Source organism: Apodemus sylvaticus, chromosome 9 (genome assembly GCF_947179515.1).
Source record: "Apodemus sylvaticus chromosome 9, mApoSyl1.1, whole genome shotgun sequence".
Taxonomy (NCBI): Eukaryota; Metazoa; Chordata; class Mammalia; order Rodentia; family Muridae; genus Apodemus; species Apodemus sylvaticus.
The window spans coordinates 90,210,970-90,234,287 of NC_067480.1; the positions used below are offsets into that span (position 1 = coordinate 90,210,970).

Below are 23,318 nucleotides of genomic sequence, written 5' to 3' on the forward strand. Positions count from 1 at the left end.
CGCGTTATGATTGGCTGGCCTCTTCAATAGCCTCTCATTCGGTACCTGGATTGGAAAGAAATGGTCGCTTTCTCCGCCCTAATAGGAAGAACGGCCAATGGGACAGAGAGGAGGCTCAAAACCCACCCCCTGGAAATTGAGCAACAGGAAGACTAGGAAGTACTGCATTCTGGGAGTTGTGGTCCTTCCCACCCCACCCCCACCCCACCCCCTTTTTTAATCTTCTCTTTTTCTTTGCTCATAGGAAGTTTTGCCAAATAGGAAGTTAGGATTTTCTGAGGGGGTCCAAGGTTGTATCCCATACGCACAGGTACATATGAAGACCAGAGGTTGATATCTGGTGTCTTTCTCAATCTTTCTCCACCTTGCATTTTTGAAAGAGGAACACTACCCACTGACACACTTGGTTCTCAGTGACAGCCCTGAACTCCAAGCTGATCTCCCAGCAGAAGGTCTTCATTGCCAAGATGGTGGTTGATGCTGTGATGATGTTTGGTGAGTTGCTGTAGCTTTAAGTGACCGGCACCAAGAAGGTGCAGGGTAGAGCTCTAGTGGAGTCTCTGCTGGTGCCTGGTGTCCTGTTCAAGAACAGTTTCTCTTAGGCTGGGTTTGAAATGTGGCCCAAGAAGTATGAGAACCCCATGATTGCCCGCTTAAATGTTGAACCCAAGCTGAAAGCAGAGAAAGATAGTGATGAAATTTGAGTCTACACCGTGGATGGATGATTGCCAAGAAATTCTTGATACGGAGCAGAACATTCTCTATGACAAGTTAGCCATAGTCTGGAGCCAAAGTCATCTTCCCTAAATCACCTATGGTCACCCAGTACTTTGCTGATAGATGTTCTTTGCCGGCCACAGGTCTGAGGAGGATCTGAAGAGGATAATGATGGCCTATGGAAGTTTAGTTCAGACCAGTGTGAAGACTCTGATTCCAGATGTGCTGGGCCATTGCCAGGTGTTTGAAGAGACCTAAATTGGAGGCAAGAGGTACAATTTCTTCACTGGCTGCCCTAAGGCCAAGACATGAACCATCATCCTCTGTGGTGACACTGAGAAGTTTATGGAGGAGCCAGAGAAGTCCCTGCATGGCGCCATCATGATTGTGAGGAGGGCCATCAAGTATGACTCTGTGTGGCTTGAGAGATGGCTCAGCGGTTAAGAGCACCAACTGCTCTTCCGGAGGTCCTGAGTTCAATTCTCAGCAATTACATGGCGGCTCACAACCCTCTGTAATGGGATCTGATGCCCCCTCCTGGTGTGTCTGAAGACAGCTACAGTGGAGAGAGAGAGAGAGAGAGAGAGAGAGAGAGAGAGAGAGAGAGCTGTTGATTGGGGCATATGCCAAGAATCTGGAGATTATTCCGTGACAGCTATGTGACAATGCTGGCTTTCATGCCACAAACATTCTCAACAAGCTGTGGGCTCCACATACACAGGGCTGGAGGTGGTAAGGGGTGGGCATCGACAATGAGGACATCACCAACAACTTCCAGGCCTTTATGTGGGAGTCAGCCACGATCATGTCGCACATCAATGCCCTGACAGCAGCTTTTGAGGCTGTGTGCCTTATTGTATCTGTAGATGAGACTGTCAAGAACCCTTGCTCCACTGTGGATGCTCCAAGGCCAGCCACCTCCACTGAGAGGCAGTCTGCATTACTCCCTGTGAGGTGAATGGGGTGGGGGTGGGGAAATGGTTGATTGGTCTGCTGAGTTCTCACTGGACATTATGCAAATAAAACCTAAGGTTATTAGGTGGAAGGAGGAGAAGAAGACTTTTTGTTATTAAACATTATATATTGCAAAATATTTCAAACAGTGCCTTTTAATTTGCTTTAGACTCCCAGGAAATCTGTCATCAGACACTCTCACAAACACCACATAAACATGGAGATCAGACAGTCTATGCTCCAAGTATGCGATAGTTGTTTGTACATGCTTGGTCCAGGGAGTGGCACTATTAGGAGGTGAGGCCTTGTTGGAGTAGGTGTGGCCTTGTTGGAGTAGGTGTGTCACTGTGAATGTGGGCATAAGATCCTTGTCCTAGGTGCCTGGGAGCCAGTCTTCTCCTAGCAGCCTTCAGATGAAGATGTAGAACTCTCAGCTCCTCCTGCACAATGCCTGCCTAGATGCTGCCATACTCCTACATTGATAATGGACTGAACCTCTGAACCCATAAGCCAGCCTTATAAGAGTTGCTTTGGTTATGGTGTCTGTTCACAGCAGTAAAACCCTAACTAGGACAAGGTACTAGAGAAGATTAAGGAATAATCCACACATGCAGACTTGCCCACTCATGCATATCCGTTCTCTGTGCTGTGACTCAGCCAGAGATGTCATATGCTGAAGAGCACGAAGATAGTCATTGTCGATTACTGTGTTTGACTTCTGTGCTTATATACTGTGTAACTATAGGCAATTTGTTTAACTGTTCTGTACTTTGATTTCCTAGCCTTTCAAATGAAGTTACACATAATACCCAGCTCACAGAAGGGTTTGAATAATCAGTGAAGTAACAGCAGATGTAAATGATTGAGGAAAAAAAACCAGAAATGTAGCAAATATTAAATGGATGCTGCCGTTGTTGCTGTTGGTGGTGGTGGTGGTGGTGGTGGTGGTGGCGTGGTAATGGTGGTGTGGTGATGGTGGTGATGGTGGTAATGGTGGTGATGGTGGTGGTAGTAATGGTGGTGGTGGTGGGGTAGTGATGGTGGTGTGGCAGTATTTTAGTTGAAGAGGGATTCAAGGGATGACTAAAGTGTGATAAATACACGCTGGTGCATTTCTAAGGAATTCACTCCATACAAGCCCCTCCCATTCCCACCGCCAAGATAAAGCAGAATCGAGACAAACACCTCCCTTGAGCTTGAGCTTGGCTAAATAATTGGCGCACTCACAGGCATATCTGCTCATATTCAAGGCACATTGCTAAATCCCAGTGCTCCCTCAAATGTGTCAGCATGCCTTCTAAGGGAGCCTGGCTGTGTTCCTTCATCTTTCTTAACCACACATCATCTATTCCTAGAGTCCTGTAGGCAAGTATTACTAAAAGAACAGGAAAATTCAGGACTCTGACAATAGTAATGATCCTACTGTTCAAACCAAGTTTGGCAGAACAGTTGTACTATCAATATTTTATAATTCATTATTGTTTGGCAAGGCTTTCTTCTAGTCCCCAGGAAGCCATTCTTTTTTTCATAAAACAGATTCTGTCTGTTTGTATTATTTTCCCTCCCATAACTCTTCCCAGACTTTGCCCCCTTCATACACACCTCACTACATAAGCTTTCTCCCTCCCTCTCTCTCTCTCTCTAACCCTAGCACCCCACTTATGAGACTGAAGTATGAGGATCACAAGCTTGAAGCCTGAAGACTGTTTGGACAACATAGTGAGTTCGAGGCTAGCTTGGGCTATATTAAGATACCCTGTCTCATAAACCAGAAAAACAGGGCCAGTGAGAAGACTTTTGACATAAAGGTGCTTGCAGTCAGATGTAACAACCCAAGTTTGATCCCTGGAAGTCTCATGGTAGAAGTAGAGAACCAATTCTCAAAAGTTGTCCTCTAATCTCCCCATGCACATGATAGTTCACACACACACACACACACACACACACACATATCTAATCTCTGGGAGGGCTGGGGGTGTAGCTCAAGGGTCAAGCTCACACATTTGCCCAAAGGGTGAGTCTCTGGGTTCCCGAAAATAAATCATATTTATACTTCACAGACTTTTTTCCCATGCCATTATTCCCTAAATGATCTAGTATACCTATTTGCACAGTATGATATTGTATCGGGTATTTTAAGAAATCTAGAGAGAATTTAAAATACACAAGAGGATGGATATGTATTATATGCAAATAGCACACCAGTTTCATATACAGATATTAAACATCTGAAGGCTTGGGTATCTGTAACTGGAACCAGTTCACCAGAGGATCCTAAGGGACAATTGTATTTGAGTCTGAGTATGAAAAGATGAGCAATTGTGACAGTCATGGTCAAGTCCATGCGGGACGCCATTGTGGCCAGTATGGAAGCCTGGAGGGAGAGGTCTGTGCTGCACTGGGCTGGAGCTGATTGCGTGTGTTGGGAACAGTTAAAGGACACTGATCACTAGAGTAAGGGAAGAATAGATGGCTCTGGTAAAGGAGAGATGGTACCAAAACTGTGCTTCAGGGAGACTGATCTGGACAAAGTATTTATAGAATGGATTCCTTCTAAATTAATTAGCTTGTTTATTCCTCTTGCATAGATTACATTCTGACCATCGTTTACCTTCCTTTCCTCCCAGTAGGTCCTTCTCGCCTAGATCCACCCCTCCTCCATTTCCCTTTAGAAAAGGGCAGGCCTCCCAGGGACGCCAACTAAACAAGGCATGGTAAGTTGCAATAAGACTAGGCCCCTCCCTCATATCAAAGCTGGACAAAGGCAGCTGAGTGGGAGGAAAAAGGTCCCAAGAGCAAGCAGAAGAGTCAGAGACAGCCCCTGCTCCCACTGTTAGGAGTCCCACAGGAAGACCAAGCCACACAACCATTACATATGTGCAGAGGTCAGACCCATGCAGGCTTCCTGGTTGTCAGGTCAGTCTCTGAGAGTAAAATGGATTCTTTTCATGAACCAAAGCAAAAAGAGACCAGAAAGAGGATATTGGGGAAAAAAAAAGTTGGAAGGAAAGAAAGGAAGATGGCTGTGGTGGGACACATCCTTAATCCCAGCCCTGTGGGAAGCAGAGGAACAAGGCTCAAGTCCAAGAACAGGCTGTGCTTCGTCATAAGACCCTGTCATGAAGAGAGAAGGGGGGGTTGATCAGAGGAAAAACTGTGTATGTATGTGTGAGTATGTTAAAGTGTGAAAGCTTTATACAGGCAGGAGGCCTATTGCCAGAATTAAATTAGAACACAAAATTAAACAAGTGATCTGTCTGTACACACATAGGGATGTGAGAGAGGGGGAGGTAAAGAATTGTGTGTGTGCGGCTTAAATTGGACATTGTGGCCCCAAGGTTATAATGGTAAGTAAATATAAATGTTCTTTAGGCTTTCCTTTAAAATAGCAATTATGACCTGGGCAGTGGTGGCTCACAGCTTTAATACCAGCACTTGAGAGGCAGAGGCAGGGGGATCTCTGTGAGTTCAAGGCCAGCCTAGTCTATAGAGTGAGCTCCAGAACAGCTAGGGCTAAGGAGCGTTGTCTTGGGGCAGGGGAAGTGGGGGGGAAACCATTAAGTCTTCTATAGAGAAAAACAGTATTTAAGAGACAGCAAGTCTCCAAAACCTCCCCAAACTACAACTACTCTTGTAGTCAGGAGAAACACTAGCAATTAGTTTCAAAACTTTATCTGGGCCAATGGAAAATGAAAAGAGATTATATTTTTTTCTGGTTGTAAAAAAGAACAAATCTGAGAGCTTTGTGTATTTATGAGCTCCAGTACAGAACATGTCCCCAAACAAGAGCAGAATCTGTCAAAGAATGCTTCAAAGCATTGTGAGCGCTGATTTGCAGCATGGTAATATTGACCATTTGCTCTTGCCCTTCAGTAAAATAAGATAAACCATCTCCTCCACTTTCCCCACCCCTGTCCCTCATCCTACCCTTCCCCTTCCAGCATCCCCTTCTTCCAACTCAGCCGAGGAAATCCTTACATGAAAAGAAACTAGGCCTTTGTTGTCCTTTCTGCCCTCCAATGGGTCAGTTTTAGAAAGGGTAAAAGGGCGATTGGTACTCTTAATTTTATACTTCATGGACCACAAGGATCAAAGAGGAAGTCTCTAGAAGCTGAGAGGTCCAGCACGCCCCGTTTTCCCCTGGCTTTTCAATGAATTCTTTGATGAGTCTCCAAAAATATATCTCTGATCGGAAACCAAGCTCAACAGAAAAACTCCCTGGCCTCTGTCCACCCAGCTAGCCACCTGTTCTTTGCTGTGCTAATTTAGGATAAGGTTATGAGAAGGCCAAACACACTGGCTGGGAGTCTTTAGAGTTCTGGGAAGGTGGCTTTGGAAATAATGATTCTTTATCTGTCATCATGCCTCTGTAGTTGGAAATTCAAAGGAATACAGTGATATTAATTAAAAAAATGAAGAAGCTGGACCTGGTAGCCTGGGCACCACTACTGCCCAAGTAAGCTAAGCTTTTTTGAATTGAAACTCATACTTATTGAAAGAATAAATGAATGGACTGGTTCCATTAAAAAGCAAAGTTGACACCTTTGAAGGAATTAAACTGGAAATTCAGATGAGGAAAATACCTATAATTACGTTCAGTCAGGGAGGGAGGCTATAACTTGAAAATTAATATTTCTTACTTGGGGCTTATAGTTATGTTCCAATGAATGTAAATAATGTTGAGCTACACAGTTGGCAAGCTTTAGAATAACCCTAAGAAAACATTGGGTCTGAGATTCCATACTACTGATGACTAGTTAGGATGGGAATATGAACTAGATAGAAATAAGGATCATAGCATTACCTAATAGCATGTTCCCCAATAATGAAAAATATCTGCTGTGCCCAAACACAATAATCATTGACCTATGGGGCTACTGAGCATTTGAAATGCATCTATATAACCGAGGAAATCAATTTTAATATTACTAAATATTGGTGAATTTAAGTATAGACAGCTACATGCAGACAACAGTTACTATGTTAGACAACACAGTTTCACAGAGTGCAAACGTGGCACATACGTGCCATAACTGAAGTCTGGCATTCTATGGTCTTTGGTTGTCCATGGAAGTTGAAGCTTTGACTTTGGATTTGGCGTCTATTGTTTGTTTTGAGACTAGTTCTCACTAGATAGGCTAGGCTTCTCTTCATCGTATCTTCCCTCCTCTGCCTTCTCAATCCTAAGATGCCAGGAGTGTGCTACCACAGTCAATTTCACTTGAGAATTTTGAAGGAAGTTGTTGGTGTTAAAAATCCAAGGACAGGGTTGGGGAGATGACTCAGTAGTGAAGAGCATACACTTCACCTCCAGAGGTGAATTTCATGAATTCAATTCCCAGCAACCATATCAGGTGGCTCACAACTGCCCTCACATGCTAGCTCTAGGCCAGAATCTCTGTGGGCATTTGCAGTCTTGTGTGCACAAATACACACATAATTAAAAAAATAGAGGATTAAAAAATTCAAGGACAGATACTAGAGGAAGAGAAATAGATCATTTCTGAAGTAGTGGGAGTGAAAAAGAAGGAAAACAGTATCTATGTACAGAAAATGGGGTAGCAAGAAGTCAGAGAACGATGGGTAAATACAAAGCACAATAAATCAGATGGAAGTTAAAAAGAGGTAAGATGATTCATACTCACAAAGGAAAGTGGAAGTCAACAGAGTTACTACATCAAGAGAAAGCAAAAACTTCAGGCGACAAAGGGACACAAACATATACACTCAGGACTTGTCTTTATTCACACAGAACCATAGCAAATATAATAACATGCATGGGACTGAAGAAAAAAATCATTCTGTCTTCAGAATGCATAATGTCTTCTTCTGAGGTGGGGACAAAGAAGGGGCATGCATGACTAGCTGATTCTAAATAGTTTACCTTTTATAAAACATTTGAAACACATGCAACAAAATTCCAGGCAGTAGTGGGGCCTGACACCTTTAATCCCAGCACTTGGAAGGCAGAAGCAGGTGGATCCTGAGTTTGAGGCCAGTCTGGTTCAGGACAGCCAGGGCTACACAGAGAAACAAGGTCTCAAACAAACAAACAAATCAACACACAACCCCAAAACAACAGCCCCCCCCCCAAATCAAATGCAAGAAAATGTTAAGATATATAAAATCTAGATGATGAATGGGGGTTTCTATTTATTTTTATTTGAAGCTGATAATAGTTACAGATAGCAATATAAGTTCAAATCAAAAGCTAAAACACACCGGGCTGAACCATTCAGGTATCTTCCTCTTTTCTCTGTATTTGTCTTGTTTCTATCTAACATAAAGGTTAGGGATTGAACCAACTTTTTGTTTCTTAGGACACTTCTGTTCACAAGATAAAAAGTCAACACAGTAAACCCTCCTCATAGAGAGGATTAAGGACTTGAACACAGCTCTACTGGGGGATTTTGTTTCCCTAGAAATAGAGTCAACAGAGGTTCCAACAACAGGTTAGAACACCTCTACCACTGTGTTCTCAGCAAGACCGGTGTATGCTTTTGAGAACCTCTGGATAACAGGCAGGAGCTGGGCACAAAGGGAAAGGGAAGGGTGAAGAGATGGCTTGAGAAGCCAAGTCTTTGCTATGCAAGAAGAAGACCTGAGTTCAATACTAACACCATCCAAAAAGCTTGGAGCAGTTTCGTAAATCTGTAATTGCAGCTCTGGTGAGGCCAAGACAAGAGAGTGCTTGTGGCTTGCTGTTCAGCCAATCTGGCCACAACATAAAAGAACTTGTTTCAATAAAATAAGGTATTTGGGAAGATACCTGATATTGACCTGTGGCCTTTACATAGACTAGCACACATGTGCAATGCACCCCCATATACATTCACTCTCCCAATACACACACACACACAAAAGAAAGGGAATGGGAGAAGAAGGAGAAAGACCCTAGTTTGCTCTGTCCTTGAGGAAGGGAGACAGCAGCAACATGTCCCTGTAGAAGAAAATAAAACAGAGCAATCTCCTCTTGCTTTGACATTCTTCGTTAGATGTTTCTTTGGCTACATCACAATTAGCGTTTATACGCCCGACTCTCCAAAGGAGCTGCATCTTCTCTGCTTCTTAATCTGAGAGCTCAGCACATTACCTGGCAAGGAACAGGCCTTTGGGAATGTTTGATGAATTAACACTGAATGCCTACTGTGATGGTTTGAATGAGATTGGTCTCCACAGGCTCATATGTTTGAATGATGATTGGTCCCTAGTTGATGTATTATTTGGAAAGAGTTAGAAGACATGTCCTTGTTGGAGGAACCGCAGGGGGCAGGGGAGCTTTGAGGTTTCAAAAGCCCATGCCAGGCCCAGTGTCTCCCTATCTATCCATCTGTCTGCCTATCTATCTATCTGCCTATCTGTCTGTCTGTCTATCTATCTATCTATCTATCTATCTATCTATCTATCTATCTGCCTGCCTGCCTGCCTGCTACCTGTGAGTCAGAATTCAAAGATCTCAGCTCCTGCTCCAGTGCTATGCTTGCCTGCTTCCCACTGAAGTGGGAATGGACTAATCCTCTGTAAGCAATCCCCCAATTAACTGCTTTCTTCTATAAGAGTTGCCTTGTCCATGGTGTCTCTACACAGCACTAGCAGCAACTGAAGTCTTCAGATCTTGATGCCTTAGCCTCTCATTCTCCTTTGCACAGCTTTTTTTTTTTTTGACCTATTTGACCTTCAAGCCTTTGCTTGATTCAAGGCCTTTGAGGTCCCTTACTTAGGACAGCCAATTTTGAAACCTTTAAGGTTTTTCATTGTCTCTGCAGTAAGATATTCAAATCAGTTTCCAGGTGGCCATTCATGTCTTGTCAGACTCTGGAAATGGGAGCTTTCTTGGCTCCCAAGAGTGTCACAGATAGCTGAGCCTCCCTTTTCCACTTCATGAGAGCTGTGACAGGATGTCACAGTGGGGACAGCAGAGGGCAGGACTGTGACACCTCTTGACATCTCCTTTACATACCCTTCTGCTTGTACCCTTGTCTTACTCTGCTTGTGCTGTCATACAGCAATAGCACTGACAGCAACAACAAAAAACAGAATTTATGAAGAACAGAAATGTGCTGGAGTATATATAGAAGTGGAAATCTCAGATCAAGGTGCACAATAGCAGGTCCAGTGTCTGGTGAGAGCCCTGTCCTTATTTTCAAAATGGCATCTTAATAATGTGTTTCTACTTGGAAAAGACAGAAAAGTGAAGCAAAGATAGTTTCTAGTATCCTCTGGCCCTTGTGAAAGGATACCAATTCTATTTATGAAAAGTCTGTCTTCTTGATTTCACTGTTTCCTACAGTCCCACAGTCTTCTGTTTCAAGTGTTTAGTCTCCCAGCTGGTGCGTGGTGTTGTGGAAATGTGGGATAATTTTTTAGGATTGGGACATAGCTAGCAGAAGAGAGCCACTGGGGTGAACCCTGAGGATATATGCTGCTGACCTGAGCTTCCAGATCTGCCAAGCTGTGCCCAAGCCATACCCCAAGCTTTACACACAGACACTGTGACTTCAGCTGCCTTGCCTTCTTAGCTATGATGGACTGTGCCTTGTAAAACCGTAGGTAGACCAGATGGATGCAAGACTGTACGCTCTAGAAAATTAACTGAAGGTAGAACTCTATGACACACATGAAGTTGTCCTTTATGATGAAATGGGACTTTGTGTTGATGCAAGTGCTTGCTTGGGGTTACCCACACTCCCATAAATAACCCGGAGGTTGTGCTCCATAAATCCCACCCCCCCAAAAACCCCCATTGACTCACTAAGCTTGGTTTGTGTGGCCTCATTAATTTTATCCAGTGCCTCTGTGGTAAAAATGACATTTGCTAATGTCTCCCAGGAAAAATTATGAAACAATTGTAGATGACATATAGACTACATATAAATATATGTATGTATAGTAGAACAGTAGTTATTGGAGGCTAGAGTTGGGGTGGGGACAAAGAGGAGTTTTCATTTCACTGTCTGAATATTTGTGGTCTCCAAGAATTCATGTATTAAAATCTACCTTCTAAAGTGGTGGTCTAAGAGTATAGAATCCTTAAGAAGTAATTAAGCCACAAGTACAGAATACTCATGAATGGATTGGCACCTATTTTAGGCTACTTTCTGTTACTATAACAAAATAGCTGAGGTTAGGTGCGTTGTAAGGAAAACAGGTCTATCCAAGGTTAAGTGGCTATTATTTTGTCAGGTTCTGGTGAGGGTCTCTTGATGTTATTATATCTATCCAGGAAACAGAAGAGGGAAATATGTATAAGTGCTAAACCTGTGTTAGACAAACTGAGACTCATTAACAACTCATATTTATGAGAACTAATTCTGGTTTGCAAGACCTAGCTTATTCCTGTGAGAAGTTAGTCTCTTGACTAAAACACCAATCCACTTGTGAGGGTTGTGCCTTCATGACCTAATGACTATCCAAAAGCCCCTGACACTGTGCCTTAAGGAGTTGAACTGCTGTGTAAATTTTGGTGGGGGCACACCATATTCAGATCCTAGCCTTTATAAAAAGGTCTCTGAGCGCGTCCTTGGCCCTTCCATTGCTTAAGGATGAAGTGAGAAGGCAGCTACGAGAAGTAGCCCTCATCAGATATCGAATCTGCTGACACTTTGGTCTTGGACTTCCTCACTCTCAGAGTGTCTTCTGTCGATTGGCTTTCAGATTCAGCTGTCTGTCAAAACATACCTGAGCAAGTCAGACTGTTCTCAGTATGAACGGCAGTTTGCACCCTGTTCTTTTCTAGCAGACAACCTCTCTCCTGAGTGGCCCTTCTGAAAAGACTTTCTGTTTTTCCCAGCCTCCTCAATCTTCACCAAACCACAGTGGACATGGTGATTCATTCCTACCATCCCAGCACACTAGAGATGGAGGGAAGGATCACGGTGGGTTCAAGCCCAGCCTGGGCTACACAGTGAGACCCTATCTCCAAAGCAAACAGAAACCCTCTGGAACTTCCTCTGACACACCAAAATCACATCTTAAAATTTTAAGTTAGCTCATCAGATGGACCTTGTCATCCAGTGCTATGATGGTTATTCTTGGGCTGTCAAATTGATTTGATTGAAATGCCTAGAAAATTGGTAAGTAATAGTTCTACTTGTATCTAGGAGGATATGTGGCTCCATAGTCTTCATGAGGAAGACCTGCTTGAATGGGGGCAATATCATCAGAAGGCTGGGAGGGGGGCGGCTCCAGGGAACAAGAGGAAGAGGAAGGGGAAGGGAAAGGAGGAAGAGGAGGGAGAGGAGGAAGAGGAGGGAGAGGAGGGAGGGGAGGAAGAAGAGGGACCACTCTCTTCCTGAGTGGAAAGTTTTCAGTGCTGCCATCGCCCACAGTGTAGACTCACCGCAATGACTCTTGGGAGCTCTCAAGCCATCTCCATTAGGGTTACACAAGCCTCCCTTTCATTCTGAGGTGTTCAGTTTTGTGGGTTGCACAGTTTCCCCAGACTGTGTATAACCACTGTGAGACTATACAGCCTCAGATGGAGCAGACGAACTGATAAATTCCAGTTGACACATGGCCCCACAACGGCACATTGGCATCTATTTGTCGTACTGGGTCTTGAACCAACGACCTTGTACATGCCAGGAAGTGCTGTTGCCACGGAGGTATTCTCTAACCCTGTTTGATTTTGTGCTCTCTTTGGCGTCAAGATCTCACATTGTACATCAGGCTGGTCTGGAATTCCCTCTGTAGACCAGGCTGGTCTCAAATTTAGAGTGAACCTTCTGTCTCTGCCTCTCAAGTTCCGGGATTACCAGCACTACCATGCTGTCAGCTGGGCTTGGTTTTGCTTTGCAGCAAAAAGACAAACCCATCCCAGTCTCAGCTTCCTGGCATTTAGTTGAAAAATTCACTTTAAATTCCAACCTTTTTTTTTTTTTAATACAAAAGGCCTCCCGTTCCCCTCCCCCCCCCACACACACACCAAGAAGGAAAAAAAAAAAAACAAAACAAAACAAGAAAACATACTTTAAAATTAGCAAGAAGGGGGCAGGCAGTGGTGGCGCACGCCTTTAATCCCAGCACTTGGGAGGCAGAGGCACGCCTGAGTTCGAGGCCAGCCTGATCTACAAAGTGAGTTCCAGGATAGCCAGGGCTACACAGAGAAACGCTGTCTCAAAAAAGGAAAGAAAGAAAGAAAGAAAGAAAGAAAGGAAGGAAGGAAGGAAGGAAGGAAGGAAGGAAGGAAGGAAGGAAGGAAGGAAGGAAGGAAAGAAAGAAAGATAGAAGGAAGGAAAGAAGGAAAGAAAGAAAGAAAAGAAAGAAAGAAAGAAAGAAAGAAAGAAAGAAAGAAAGAAAGAAAGAAAGAAAGAAAGAAAGAAAGAAAGAAAGAAAGAAAGAAAGAAAGAAAACTAGCAAGAAGGCTTACTGCATAAAAGTATTTGTTGTGCAGGCATGACAAACGGAGCTAGATCCCTGAACCCATGGTTGAAAGAGAAAGCCAATTTCTAAAAGTAATCCTGAAGCTGAGTGTGGTGGCGCATGCCTGTAATCCCAGCACTTGGGAGGCAGAGGCAGGCGGATTTCTGAGTTCGAGGCCAGCCTGGTCTGCAGAGTGAGTTCCAGGACAGCCAGGACTCCACAGAGAAACCCTGTCTGGGGGTGGGAGGAAAACCAACTAAAAGTAATCCTGGAATCTTCACACAGGCACCATGGTGTACACACACACACACACTCACACACTCACACACTCACACACTCACACACACACACACATTAAAATTTAAATCAAAAATACAATTTAGCTGGGCAGTGGTGGCACACGCCTTTAATCCCCGGCACTTGGGAGGCAGAGGCAGGCAGATTTCTGAGTTCAAGGCCAGCCTGGTCTACAGAGTGAGTTCCAGGATAGTCAGGGCTATACAGAGAAACCCTGTCTCAAAACAAACCAACCAACCAAAAAAATAAAAAAATACAATTTAAAAATTATTCCTGGGATATTTCTATAGTGTAGGGCTCCAGCATTGCCAAGCCATTACAAAGAGTCTACAGACTGTCTGGAGTTAACACAGAAAGCTTCAGAGGACCACTGGACCACCACTACAGTACCCTTCCATCCCTACAAAAAAAGCCATTTTCTGCTCTAGCTTTCCTAATGAGAATCTACTTTCACAGTAACATGATGTGTGTCTTAAGCTTCTCAGTCTCTAAGAGCTGAAGTCCAGGTAAGATGGGAGTAAGACTCAGGTTGTTTTAATAAGAGTTACCATTGCTGTGATAAAACACCAAGGGCAAAAGCAAATTAGGAAGAAAAGGGTTTATTTGGCTTATACTTCTACATTGCTGTTTATCAATGAAGGAAGACAGGATAGGAACTAGAACAGGGCAGGAACCTGGAGGAAGAAGCTGATGCAGAGGCTGTAGAGGGGTGATGCTTACTGTCTTGCTCATCCTGGCTTGCCTTCTTACAGGACCCAGGACCGCCAGTCCAGGGGTGTTACCATCCACAGTGGGCTGGGCCCTCCCCAGTCAATCACTAACTGGAAAAAAAAAAAGAAGAAGAAGAAGAGCTACAGGCTTGTCTACAGTCTTATCTTATGGAGGCGTTTTCTAAATTGAGGGTCTCTCCTTTCAGATGACTTCAGCTTGTGTCAAGTTGACATAAAAAGAGCCAGCTCAGAGGTGCGTTCATATACCTATGCGTTCCACCTCACCAAACTTACCTTTCCTCTGTGTCTCCCGTGTTCTTGTAAAACCGGGAGGTTGGGCTCTTTCTAAGATAAACAGGTCCTTTGGTACTCTCCCATCTGTGAGGGAAAGGGCCAAATCACAGGATGTCAGCTTAAATAGCTATACCTTAGCATCTTAGGTGCTGTAGTATAATATAGTGTAATAGACATCATGAGTTGTCAAAAGACAAAATTCCAACAAACTGAGTTTAAAGATCTTTTATAAAAAGATTGTGTGTGTGTGTGTGTGTGTGTGTGTGTGTGTGTGTATGTGTGTGTGTTTTGATGGTGGAGGGGATGCATGCTCATGGGTACAGGTATTGGTGGAGGCCAGAAGAGGGTGTCAGGGTCCCTAGAGCTAGAGTTAGGTAGTTATGTAGTTAGGCAGTGTCTTAGGGTTTTACTGTTGTGAACAGACACCATGGCTAAGGCAACTCTTATAAGGACAACATTTCATTGGGGCTGGCTTCCAGGTTCAGACATTCAGTCCATTATCATCAAGGCAGGAACATATCAGCATCCAGGCAGGCATGGTGCAGGAGGAGTTGAGAGTTCTACATCTTCATCCGAAGGTTGCTAGTGGAAGACTCCATTCCAGGCATAAGACCATTCCGGGGTCTCAACACCCACACCTACAGTGCCACGCCTCCTCCAACAAGGCCACACCTACTCGGACAGGGCCACACCTTCTAATAGTGCCCCTCCCTGGGCCGAGCATATACAAACCATCCGAGCCAGCCATAAGCCACTGGATGTGGGTGGGCACTGGGAACTGAGGCTTGAGTCCTCTGAACACTCTCATGAACCATGGATTCATCTCTCTGGCCCCTGTGCTTAACAATCGTAAGTGGGCTTTACTGCCAGTTCTAGAATGAGGTGACGCTTCCTTCTGAAAAACCGGATGAGCCTCTCCCATGAACCAACCAGAGGAGCTTGAACTCAACACTCAGAAAAGGGCTTGGAGACATGGGACTCCAGTTTAAGAACTCCATTTTTTCGTTTTGTCTTGGGTCTGCTTGTCTGGCCTTGCTGGACTGCAGATAGCAAGCACCTAGAGCCTTGTGGTGCTAGGCAGGCAGTCCACCACGGGGCAAACCTTTCTTTCTAGTTGTTAGCAGGTTTATCTTGTCCAGTTCATGGCTGGAGCTCAGTCCAAACCACTAGTGTCTTATATATTTGACTTAATAGAATTTAAGTGTGCATTCCACACATACTGACCCAGTCTTCTGTGAGTCAGGAGTTATGACAAGCTCAAGAGACAGTGAGGTAGCCATTATAGATGCTAAGTTACCTCTGGGTTACTGTGTCAGTTTGGAAAGAGGACACACAGTCCGTAACCTTCTTTTTTCTAGGCAGCTGTTAGTGCCTGGTGCCTGCTACGGAGGCAGGTTCCTTCCATCCTAGGGCTGTCTGCAAATTCTGGCACCCAGCACTTTTACGCCTTAGTTGAGTCATTACATGTGGTATATAAACATATCCTAAAAGTATCGGCTTCAATGTTTGGACTCTTCCTTTCCACTGTGACACACACCGCTGCCATGATACAGAGGTCATGCAGGCTTCTGCTCTAGCCCCTTGGAGATCCTCTTGACCAGCCTTTAGCAATACCTTCTCCGTACCACATTCAGAACATTGTTGACAAATGAACTCACTGTTTCTTTCTTTCTTTCTTTTTCTTTCTTTCTCTCCTTTTTCTTTCTTTCTTTCTTTCTTTCTTTCTTTCTTTCTTTCTTTCTTTCTGTCTGTCTGTCTTTCTCTTTTCGAGACAGGGTTTCTGTGTAGCCTTGGCTGCCCTGGAACTCACTTTGCAGACCAGGCTGGCCTTGAACTCAGAAGTCCGCCTGCCGCTGCCTCCCAAGTGCTGGGATTAAAGGTATGTGCCACCACCACCACCCGGCTTCACTGTTACTTTAAAGACTTTCTTTTTAGTATGACCAGAGAACTGTCTCAGGGCCTAAGAGTTTGGACTTCAGTTCAGTTCCCAGCATCCACACATGGCAGGTGATAACTGGTCTTTAGTATCAGCTCTGGGGGGTGGGGTGAGGGGATCTGACATCTCTGACCTCCTTTGAATACTCATAGGCAGACACATTCACATATGTGCACACACACATACATTAAAATTAAAAATACATCTCTAAAACATTTTAAAATTCCATTTATTTTACTTACTGTAGGGGTATCACATGTGTGTGTGTGTGCCAGAGCACATGTGTGGGGGTCAGAGGACAGCTCAGAGAAGTCAGATCTCTTCCCAGGCTGCCAGGCAGGCAGCAGGCAGGGTTACTAGTGGAGCCATCTTGATGGTTCAGAATAGTGGCTTCTACCCCTGTAGTAGCTACTCAAGTTGGCACCTTCGGCAGCAAGAAGTCTTTCCAAGAACCCTAAAGTTGTCTCCTCTGGGAGTCATATGAAGGGGTGGAGGCAGTGGGTCTTTCCAGCTGAGTGTCTCCATCAATGCCCGTTGATGTTCTATCTCTGAGCAAATCCTTCTCCTGCCAACAAGATCTTTCTACTCAATCATTTGTGAACAGAGGAAGAAAAAACATGGGCAGGTTCCAAATGTAGTTTTGGGAAAAGGGGGTGGGGGTGGGGAGGGAAGGACAGGGGAGAGAAGGGGAGGAAAGAAGGGGGAACTAGATAGGGGAGAACTGCTTTTCCCCGTTTACATTCATAGCTTTGCGCACAAAAGCTGGTTCCTGTCCCTTCTCCAAAAAAAGTTGGAGTCACTGCAGCGCCTATCGCACCTACTTACTCCTACAGCTTCTAAATGAAAGAAACACTTAAAACCTGGGTTCTTAAGATGAGCACTATATGTCACAGGGCCCAAACAATCCTCACCCAACTTCCTGGTTCACCCTGAGAACCTGCTTCTGGTCACTGAACTTGAACTTCCGGTTCATGGTCCAAGCTGACACCACCCATCTTTACATCCGTCCTGCTTTCAGGCCCACCCCACCCCACCCCATCCCAGCGTCTGCGAGGCTCCCACAGGTGGCATCCAACGTCTTTGGATGCCCAGCAGCCACACCTGTAGACTCAGGGACACACTGCACCTGGAGATGCTCTTGAATCCTGGAGTATGTTCCCCCCCCCCCCCCCCCGTCCCCTCCCCTGCCCTTAAGAACCCCTGTAATCTCCACGCCCCGCCCCCACCCCACCCACTCATTCCCTACTAAGCCTCCTTTGGTTACTTTTTGCGGTAAATTTAAAACTTATTTTATTTGAGTATTGGATTTTTGTTTGTTTGTTGAGAGTTCTCAAGTAGAACTGCCTGGCCCGGGATTCACAGTAGGACCCTGAACTCTTGGGATTAAGGTAATTTTAATCAGGATTTTTAGTTTAGGGAAGTATCAAGGAGTTTGAGGACCAGTAGACTGCTTTTTATGCAGGCTCACGAATAGTTACAAATAGTAACCCCAGAAGTTCTTTCTCACTCTCTCACTCAGGAGGAACCCACAACAACCAGGTATTCCTGACTCCTACAAAAGGGCCTGCTCGCCCCTCCTCCCCGCTCCCTCGCCCTCTTGCTATAGCCTTCTCTTGTTTCTGCTCCTTTAGCCTCTTCCCACTCCTCTCCCCACCCCCTCCACATGCTAGTGGCTGGCCTCTCTTCCTTGTCCTCGTCCTCCTCGTCCTCCTCCTCCTCCTTCTTCTTCTTCTCTCTCTCTCTCTCCCTCCTACCCTCTCAACTCCTCTCCCCATGCCCTGAATAAAGTCTATTCTATACTTTACCATAGTGCTGGTTGGTACTTCAGAGGGAGAAGGGAATCCTCGGCCTGAACCCGCAGAGGCACCTCCTTCCCCCGTACCGTGCCTCCACCAAACATTATTCCTTCTTCTTATCTTTTTATAAAATACAACATTCACCTCCAGGGATGGACGATTCCTGTCTCTTTGGAGTGACTCCATAAATCAGCTTTAAATCTTAAGATAGCTGGACCACTGGCCTTGTCCTTGCTGCCTTTAACACTGGGAAATGAGTTTACTGCTTCACTCCAAGTATCCTGGTGACACCGGGAAGTCGATCTGAAGGGACAACACTTGGTTGGATGAAGGATATCATATGACAGGAGGCACTTGAGCTGGTTTGGGAAAGTAACTCTCAACTGCAGAAGTTAGAGAAAAAGAAATGGGTCAGGGAGGGGAGGGGAGGAGAGAGAAGGTTAGAAGGAGGGAGGAGGAAGAGGAAGTTAAAGTTTACAAAAACAAAATTCCCCCAATCTATAAACTCCGCATTCTCACTTTCTCCAAGTAAGGTGTTCTTTCTCTTCCTTTTAAAAACACCATTCGCTGTTGTTGGTTTTGCTATTGAGACAGTGTCTCACTCTGTAGCCCTAGCTGATGTTGGTCTCTGGGTAGAGGAAGCTGGCCTCGAATTCACAGGAGTGTGCCTGCCCCTGTCTCCTGTTGCTAGTACTAAGGGGGTGTACCATCAAGGCTGGCCCTCTAGGGTTCGGGTGTTGTTTGGGGGTTTGCATTTTAAATTTTATTTTTTGAATGTGCGTGAGTTCATGCAGGTGCCTGTGGAAGCCAGAAGGGGGGTGTTAGACCCCCCCCCCCGAAACTGGACTTGCAGGTGTTGTAATCCACCCAGCGTAGGCAATAGCTGCTACACTTTTAAATAATTGCTAGATCAAAAGTCTTTGTCTCACAAGGCTTCCTTTCCTCCATTAGACTACCAGTTCCATGTCTGTCACATGCTAGGACAATTCATTTTCTGCATTGAATTTTTCATATTAACGTTACAGTGTATGAAGACTTCTGGCTTTTTGAAAGAAATAATTCATGGCTTTTTTTTTTTATTTTTAGAGAATTTCATAGAATGTATTTTGATCATATTTGCCTAACCCTGTAACTCTCCCTTAATCCAATTACCCAACCCCCTTATTGAGAAGGAATTTCTCTATATAACCCTGGCATGTAAATCTATAATTATCTCAAGGCTAAAAAAATAAACAACCCCAAATTATATTTTTCTTGGAAACAAGGAAATCTAATGCTCATTAATTTTGAAAAAAAAAAGGTATTTCTACTTTTTAATGAGTCTACCTGTCTACACATTTCTAAGATGTTCATTAGGAAATAAATATATTATCTAAATAAAAATATTCCCATCTTTTATCATGGATGGCTTAGCCCTGAACGGGCCAGTTCCATTAAATCCCTCCCTCAGGGTTTAGGAAACCAGCAGAGCATGTGAGGGCCAGAGGGGACAGAGAAAGCCTGGCCCTCTAAGTCAACACGAGCAAAGCTCATCTGAACTCACAGAGATGAGACAGTGAGCTTGGGGCCTGCCCAGGTCTGCACCAGGCCCTCTGAGCCTCTTTGAACTCCATTTTAGTGGGTTTTGGGATTCCTGAGTGCGCAAACAAGTGGGTCTCTGATTCTTATGTCTTCTCTAGGGCTCTTTTCCTTCTGTTTGTTTTGTCCAATTCTGATGTGTCCGTTTTTATCTTTTTATTTTATTATGGTGGATAGGTGGGGAGGAACCAGGAGGAGTAGAGGGAGGGGAAAGGAAACTGTAACCAGGATATATTAGGTAAGAAAAAAATTTTCAATTAAAAGGAAACAAAAACAGTCTTTTACTTTCTCACCAAGTTCTGTGGGCTTCATCTGAAATTGCTTCATTTCAGTAAAATCTTGGTGGTAGTAGGAACTAATCCCCTTTTCTTTTCTTTTTCTTTGCTTTTCTTTCTTTCTTTCTTTCTTTCTTTCTTTCTTTCTTTCTTTCTTTTTTTTTTTTCTTATAAGGACAACATTTGATTGGGGCTGGCTTCCAGGTTCAGAGGTTCAGTCCATTATCATCAAGGCAGGAGCATGGCAGCATCTAGGCAGGCCTGGTGCAGGAGGAGCTGAGAGTTCTTCATCTCCATTGAAGGCTGCTAGCAGAAGACTCTCCCCTTTTCTTTGTGGATAGATTACCCTTCAAGAACTTTGCCCACGACAAGTACTTTGAGTTTGTAGATTTTACTTTCTTCTCCTTTTCACAAACATGCATGGAGCCTGCAACCATTTTCTGGTATCTCTCCATAGCCCCTCAGATCCTGAAGAATGACCCACAGCCTTCTCATGTAGAACTTGTGTTGATACCCCAGTCAGAATTTGTCCAAGCAAAGGAGACAAAGGCCATTGAAAGCTAGGCTCTCTTGTGGTACCTCATTCACTTTGCTCTTGTCTTCCTCCTGATGTTTGGATAAAGAACGTTCAGCTTCGTGGAAGTTGGGGTGAGGAAGCCAAGTTGGAGGTCAAGCCAAGTCCTGGTATGAACCCAAATTCTGCCATTCTCTGGTGTGACCTCAGGCTGAGATACCCCAACTCACCAAACTCCAGTTTGTTGATCTGTAATTTTGCTATTTGCTAACAGTTACAATAATTATTCATGTGTTGAAATCTAGCATACCCCCCAATGTGATAATAACTGCCGGCAAGATCTTTGACCATACTGAGAGTTAGGACTAAGGTTTAGAGGGCTCTGGTCCCTCATATGGTTGTGTCTGTATAGCAAGCCTGGTTCCCTCAAATCCTAGCACATGCGCAAGAGGCAACATAACCATGTGAGACAGCTCCACCAACTCAAAAGAAGAGGCGTCAGATGAAACTTACCGCACCATTTTCTTGGTCTTGGACTACCATTTTTTAGCTCTGTAAGGAATACAGTTCTATGATTTGAGCCATTCAGTCCATGGTAGCTTACACAGTGGCCTGCAAAGACCAAAATTCCTTGCTTGTATCTGCATTCTCCTTGTCCCAATGTGGCAGTTTTCAAATCTTAGCAAATTAGTGGTCTTTCCTTCCAACCTGATCTCCCATAACTCACTACCACCTCCAGAACAGCTTTGAATTCCTGACCTTCCTGCTCCCCGTCTGCTTAATTGTGTATTACGGGCATGCACCACCATCCACAGCTTCCCTCCGCTCTCTGTTCTCTGTCCTCCCCGCTGTGTAGACTATCACCTGTGTTTGCTCTCAGACCCTTTTTATCCATTGGAGACCAAAAAGACCTGCTTCCCCCCCCCCAAGTCCCCCCAGAGGAATATTTGATGTTCACCTTCATGAAATATGAACCCTGTTCATCCTTCCCCGTTCTGAACTTTGACAAAAAAAAAAAGAGTTGGATACTTTAAAACTTCTTAGTACTTCAAATGGCTGGTGTAGTTTCTGCTGTGAGCAATGTCTGCTTCCTGCATCCAAATTAGGCTCAGAATCACAGCATCTTCCTCTTGATGCCTTAGGAGCTGCAGCTGATGGGCAGACAAATTGGCAGGTTCTCAGGCACAGCATATGGGGATTCTTGCTCCCGCAGAGAAATCTTTCCCTGAATACCTCTAACAGTTATTATTCTCTCAACTGGGCTTCAGACTTCAGGACCTCCTGTCTATTAGGGCAAAGTATTCAGGACCTTCAGTTATTTCTAGAGACTCTGCAAATGTTTGAGAACTGGAAAATTTGAATGGGAAATTAATTTGCTATATAGGTGGTTGGTCTAGTGCTGCTTGTATTTAAATGCTAAATACTGGCTCCCAAGATCTGGTTGTCCCTGATGAGCAGATACTGTAAGCCTTGAAGGGAGAAAGGTGGGACTTGAGGATTGACTGAGGGTGTCACGAAAGATGAAAAGAGAGGAAGAGAGGAGATCAAGGGAGGATGAAGATGGCAGGAGAGGAGACGGACCACGAGCACGTGGCCAACAAGTAGCAAGAGACGCTACATCTGGGAATTAAATTAGAATCCCTCCAGACCTACCCAGTCTAGGCTTATGGCTTATAAATAAAATACCTGGGTCATGTGTCTTTACTATGGGCTAGCAAGAATTTATAATTCCTCTTACATGCCTGTCTTAGTCAGGGTTTCTATTCCTGCACAAACATCATGACCAAGAAGCAAGTTGGGGAGAAAAGGGTTTATTGTCTTACACTTCCATGTTGCAGTTCATCACTAAAGGAAGTCAGGCCTGGAACTCAAGCAGGTCAGGAAGCAGGAGCTGATGCAGAGGCCATGGAGGGATGTTTCTTACTAGCTTGCTTCCCCTGGCTTGCTCAGCCTGCTCTCTTATAGAACCCAAGACTACCAGCCCAAAGGTGGAACCACCCACAAGGGGTCCTCCCCGCTGATCACTAATTGAGAAAATGCCTCACAGTTGGATCTCATGGAGGCACTTCCCCAACTGAAACTCCTTTCTCTCTGATAACTCCAGCCTGTATCAAGTTGACACTCAAAACCAGCCAGTACAATGCCTAATCAAACTCCAGGGGCTAGGGAGATAGTTCAGTTGGTGAATTGCTGACCATGCAAGCGTGAGGACCTGAGTTCAATCCCCAGGAACTCAAGGCAGGAACCGGGAGTCAGGGCCACGGAAGAATACTACCTTCTTCCTTTTTGTCTGTTTCGCCCACTCTCAGGCTCACACTCAACTAGCTTTCTTCTATAGCCCAGGACCACCTGCCTAGGGATGGTACTGCCCATAGTGGGCTGGGCCCTTCTATATCAATGGGAAATCAAGAAAGTAGCCTTCTAGTCAAGTCCACAGTCAATCTGCCTCAGTCAAGGCTTTCTGCTCAGGTGAGTGTTGTCTGTATCAAGGTGATAATTAAAGTTAACTAGCACAAGCACTCTCTATGAACCAAATTTTCAAACACTTGAGCCTATGGTGAGCATTTCATATTCAGAGCTGTCTTAGCTTGGGTTTCATTTCTGTGACGCGATACCATGACCATTTTAACTCTTATAAAGGAAAAGATTTAATTGGGGCTGGCTTACAGTTTCAGCAGATTAGTCCATTATCATCATGGCAGTGTGCAAATAGACACGGCGCTGGAGAAGGAGCTGCGATTTCTACGGCTTGATCCACAGGCCACAGGAGACTGTCTATCACACTGGGCATAGCTTGAGTTATAGGACCTGAAAGCCCGCCTCCAAAGTGAGACACTTCCTCTAGTAAGACCATGCCTACTTTAACAAGGCCACACCTTCTAATAG

At 44.6% G+C, this 23,318-nt stretch overlaps 1 long non-coding RNA gene and 1 pseudogene across 1 annotated transcript; one reads left to right on the forward strand and one right to left on the reverse strand.

The window, feature by feature from the left end:
* Window positions 1–398: 398 nt before the first annotated feature.
* Window positions 399–1,771, forward strand: LOC127692361 (T-complex protein 1 subunit eta-like; annotated as a pseudogene).
* A 12,163-nt stretch (window positions 1,772–13,934) lies between these two features.
* LOC127692999 (uncharacterized) lies at window positions 13,935–18,343 on the reverse strand. The gene is made up of 3 exons (XR_007979566.1): window positions 18,210–18,343; window positions 14,334–14,417; window positions 13,935–14,150 (listed from the first exon to the last, which is right to left on the reverse strand). It is a non-coding gene; the product is annotated as an uncharacterized LOC127692999 (long non-coding RNA).
* Between the last annotated feature and the right edge of the window lie 4,975 nt (window positions 18,344–23,318).